This window comes from Ranitomeya imitator, chromosome 1, assembly GCF_032444005.1.
Source record: "Ranitomeya imitator isolate aRanImi1 chromosome 1, aRanImi1.pri, whole genome shotgun sequence".
Taxonomy (NCBI): domain Eukaryota; kingdom Metazoa; phylum Chordata; class Amphibia; order Anura; family Dendrobatidae; genus Ranitomeya; species Ranitomeya imitator.
In genome coordinates, this window is record NC_091282.1 from 414,525,561 (window position 1) to 414,530,644 (window position 5,084).

The 5,084-nt window shown below is 47.2% G+C and overlaps 1 long non-coding RNA gene across 1 annotated transcript; it reads left to right on the top strand.

The window, feature by feature from the left end:
* The first annotated feature begins 1,206 nt into the window (after positions 1 to 1,206).
* LOC138657842 (uncharacterized) lies at positions 1,207 to 4,835 on the top strand. Its single transcript, XR_011317217.1, has 3 exons — positions 1,207 to 1,488; positions 1,589 to 1,722; positions 3,960 to 4,835. It is a non-coding gene; the product is annotated as an uncharacterized lncRNA (long non-coding RNA).
* The last annotated feature ends 249 nt before the right edge of the window (positions 4,836 to 5,084 follow it).

The following is a 5,084-nucleotide window of genomic DNA, read 5'->3' on the forward strand; positions in this document are numbered from 1 at the left end:
TCCTGGTATGCGGCGCGGCGTCGCTTTGCCCTGCTCGCACGCCCGGGGAATTTATTCCCCGCGCGTGCGCAGTAGCGCGCGACGCTGCGGTGCACTGCCAGGACCTGGGCTTCGCGGTGCGCATGCGCCGAATACTGACCATTCGGATTGGCCCACATGCCACAGGTGACTCACCCCTGACCTTTAAAGGTCCTGCAGACAGGCGATTTGGTACTCCCTTGAGAAAGCGGTCAAAGAGGGACGCGAAACGCGCGTCGGGGGGCTTCTTACACACCTGGCCTTTGATCCTCCATCTCTTACCTTGGTAAGTGCTTGCCTATTTCCCCATGCCTTGAGATTTTGCCCCACTGAGGGCTTGGCATAGATGGACGTTACTTGGGCAGGTACATTGTATCTGGACACTAGCACTATGCACCTTATGCTTACTTACTCTTACTGATATTTTGCTAGGGCTATTTGGGGGATCCTGTTCATCCCGGTGTAGTGTTCCTGCACATGGGTTTTTTTGTGTCTGTATATGTATATTTAATTATGTTAATAAATTTTGGATTTTATACATAGATATACCCAGTATAGCTCTTTCTTCTCCTTTTTTTGATTTGTCGTATTGAGTGGGTATGCTTTTTTGCTAATATGGGCTAACTATAGCTACTTCCTGACAGAACAATGTCTATGAGGTTTTTGTGGCTACTAATTATCTCTGTGTTCTTCACAGCTGACCTCTGTCCTAATATGGATTTTCGTGCTCGCGACCAGACGTGGCGAGCTCTCATTAATGATACTGTGCAGGATGACACCGGAGGGTGTTCTGTGGGACCCAATGGGAATACACAGGAGGTTATTAATAAATTTAAGGATCTCTTGAGAAAAAGGACACGTATCTGGTGGAACCATGCGTTCCTGGAGAAGTATTTACAAAAAGATTTGATACCCCGTGGCTTAAGAGTACAGGTCTTCCCCTCCTTTCCAATTGAAGACGAGATGTTTAAAAACAAATGGGAAGCCTTAACTAACACATGTTCGAAAGGCTTCCTTGAATTGTTAAAAGATATGAATCAGGAATCCCTGACTTCCCTCGAAGTTGAGATAGAGGAGTTACAGGTTATTCTGAGGAGAGATATGACTGCAGACGCCCTCAAAAAGCTCAACGAGGAGATGGATTCCCTCTCCCAGAAGTAGGCTAATGAGATTCAAACTACTAAAAGTAAGAAATATCAGAGGGACGTGGAAGATAAGAGGCTCTCACGTGTCTATAGATGGCGCAACAGTAACGAAAGGTCAAGACCCTACCATAGAAATGCATCATACTCTAGGTCACGTTCTACATCTATCAGATCTAACCTCTCCGGGGAAGAGGAAACGTACTCCAAAAATTCTAAACAAAGTGGTGCTTCGGGGGGAGCGTCTAACTTCAAAAGGACAACTAGACAAACCACCAAATCCAAAACGGGCGGTGGGGTACCATCCGACTCTCAGGGAGGGTTGCAGGTAGTTAACTTGTCTTCTTATCAACTTACTGATGTACAACTTAAACTTTTGTCTAAGGGATTATCCTTTTCGCCCACTAATTCATTTCATTTTTTCACAGCAGTAAAGGATCTGCACCTATTCTCCCGTAAACTTTTATTGAAGAAATTACATCACAAAAAGGATTTATGTGAGCCCATGAATGAGACTGAGAGAGAGACTCTCCAGAATTTGGAGGATCTTCTGGATGAACAGGTTGGTACACACACTAACAAATTTCCTCCGTCATCCCTGCCCAGATCTACAAGGTTCCCCCCCTTGTCTCTGAGCCCAGCAATTGAGGTCTTTACGAGATGTGTCAGTGAGGACTTTAAAAAGCTCTCAACTAGAAGGCGTTATGATAACCTGACACATAAGGAACGTCTAGCCTTATCTCAATTGCAATCTTTGCCGGATGTTATTTTTAAACCAGCAGACAAGGGGGGGAACATTGTGATCTGGCCCCAGGATAAATACGAACGTGAGGCCCTCAGACAGTTGAGGGACCTCGATACATATTCCAGACTATCCTACAATCCTCTGGCCTCTTTCTCTCTCAGTCTCCAGGGCATTTTGGTTCGAGCTCTTGATAAAGATATTATTACAAAACAGGTGTTGGAGGGCCTGACTGTGCAATATCCTAAGGTGCCCACTTTCTACCTGCTTCCTAAGATCCACAAAAATGCCCTCGACCCTCCGGGGCGTCCCATTGTATCGGGAATTGGGGGACTCTGTAACCCCATATGCCAATTTATTGATTTCTATCTTAAGCCCCTAGTGGAGATTTTACCATCATATGTACGCGATACAACGGACGCCCTGGCGAGGGTCGATGGCATTTTTGTGGACCATGATACCCTGATGGTGACCGCCGACGTGGAGAGCCTGTACACCTGCATTGATCATCAACATGGCATCGATGCGGTCCGCCTCTTCCTGGAGGCCTCCGACCGCGACGGCCCCCTATGTGAGTTTATCCTCGAGCTGCTGCACTACGTTCTTACCCACAATTTTTTTGTTTACAAAGATCAGTTCTATCTACAGAAGCGCGGCACAGCCATGGGCGCGGCCTGTGCGCCCTCGTACGCAAATCTCTTCCTGGGCTCCTGGGAGAGATTTATTTTTAGCGACGAGGGCCCGCGGGCCGCTTCCCATGTGCTGTGCTGGCATAGATATATCGATGATATTTTCTTTCTGTGGGACGGGACGGTGCGGCAGCTCGGGGAATTTATGGAGACGCTGAATCAGAATTCTCGTAACATCTTCTTGACTTATAATTATGATGTCAAAAAAGTAAATTTTCTAGACGTCAGCTTTGAGGTGGATGCTGATAGGTCCATTCAAACCGATGTTTACCGTAAACCGACATCTGTGAATTCCTTGATTCATGCGTCTTCAGCTCACATTGCTTCTACTATCAGGGCTGTCCCGGTCGGACAGTTCCTCCGGATGAGGCGGATTTGCTCGTCTGATGCAAAATTTGAGGCACAAGCCTCTGATCTTAAATCCAGATTCGCTGCACGTGGTTATTCCAACCGGTGCATTAAGAACGGATACCGCAGGGCGCGGGCTACTCCACGCGGCGGTCTCCTACAAGGGAATAGGGCTCGTCCAAAAATTACTAAGGACGGACCTGTCCGGCTTATATCAACCTTCAATCATGAATGGGAGGATATGCGGCAGATCCTTTCAAAGCACTGGTCCATTCTGCGTGCTGAGCCCTCCCTGGGAGCCGGATTGGGTGATTATCCCCTTATGACTGCCAGACGGTCCAAAAATCTTAAGGACCTTCTAGTAAGCAGTCACTACGTACCCTCTGTTAAGCATCCCTTTGGCTCCAGAGGCCCGACACCGGGCTCAATACCTTGCGGTCGCTGTCTTGCCTGCGCAAATGTCCTGCGCTGCTCTACTTTTTGTAGCTCTGATGGTAGCAGGACTTTTGACATCAGACATCGTATCTCCTGCAGCAGTGTAAATGTTATATATTATGCTACATGTGGGTGCTCCAAAATATATGTGGGACTTACGTCCAGGGAGCTTAGAGTAAGGGTGAGGGAACATGTGCGGGACATTTGTGCGGCCAAGACAGCGATCGATGTGACTCTCCTCAAAACAGTCCCCCGTCACTTCAGGCAGCACCATAACAGTGATCCAGCATCATTCAAAGTGAGGGGGATAGATATTATCCATCTTGGTATTAGAGGGGGGGACTACAAAAGAATTTTGGCTCAGGTCGAAGCCAAGTGGATTACCACACTGGATACTCTGACCCCGAAGGGTCTAAACGAATCGCTATCCTTCTCCTCTTTTTTAGGGTCCTGATTATTATATGCCTCTTAATACATCTACCCATTGGGTTTCCACTGCTATTTGTGTCGGGTGTTTGTTTTTAGTATTTTAATATGTCTTTTTAACTTTTATTATCTTTCATGATTATACCTATCGCCTTATAGTGGGACCAATGAGGATGTGGGCCTCCATTCCATCTCAGTAAGATTCTAGACACCATTTCACCACATCTCCAGCAATGAAGTTTTCGTTTTGGAGGGCATTGTGACAAGTCTGCGGAGAGAGAAACACTACTTACCTGGATCACAATTGGACTTTTGCATTGTGCATACACTTTTGTTTCCGCTGTATAATTACTGTTTCTCCCTTTGGCTAGTGTGTATGCACGCCTACTCTACAGTCAAATCGGGCTTCGCACTTCTAATTTGTTTATTCATATTTGCTCTGTTTGCAACATGCCTCTTATTACTCATTGGTGATCCAGTGGCTGTGCGCATGCGTGCCGCGGCCCGGGATTCCTGGTATGCGGCGCGGCGTCGCTTTGCCCTGCTCGCACGCCCGGGGAATTTATTCCCCGCGCGTGCGCAGTAGCGCGCGACGCTGCGGTGCACTGCCAGGACCTGGGGTTCGCGGTGCGCATGCGCCGAATACTGACCATTCGGATTGGCCCACATGCCACAGGTGACTCACCCCTGACCTTTAAAGGTCCTGCAGACAGGCGATTTGGTACTCCCTTGAGAAAGCGGTCAAAGAGGGACGCGAAACGCGCGTCGGGGGGCTTCTTACACACCTGGCCTTTGATCCTCCATCTCTTACCTTGGTAAGTGCTTGCCTATTTCCCCATGCCTTGAGATTTTGCCCCACTGAGGGCTTGGCATAGATGGACGTTACTTGGGCAGGTACATTGTATCTGGACACTAGCACTATGCACCTTATGCTTACTTACTCTTACTGATATTTTGCTAGGGCTATTTGGGGGATCCTGTTCATCCCGGTGTAGTGTTCCTGCACATGGGTTTTTTTGTGTCTGTATATGTATATTTAATTATGTTAATAAATTTTGGATTTTATACATAGATATACCCAGTATAGCTCTTTCTTCTCCTTTTTTTGATTTGTCGTATTGAGTGGGTATGCTTTTTTGCTAATATGGGCTAACTATAGCTACTTCCTGACAGAACAATGTCTATGAGGTTTTTGTGGCTACTAATTATCTCTGTGTTCTTCACAGCTGACCTCTGTCCTAATATGGATTTTCGTGCTCGCGACCAGACGTGGCGAGCTCTCAT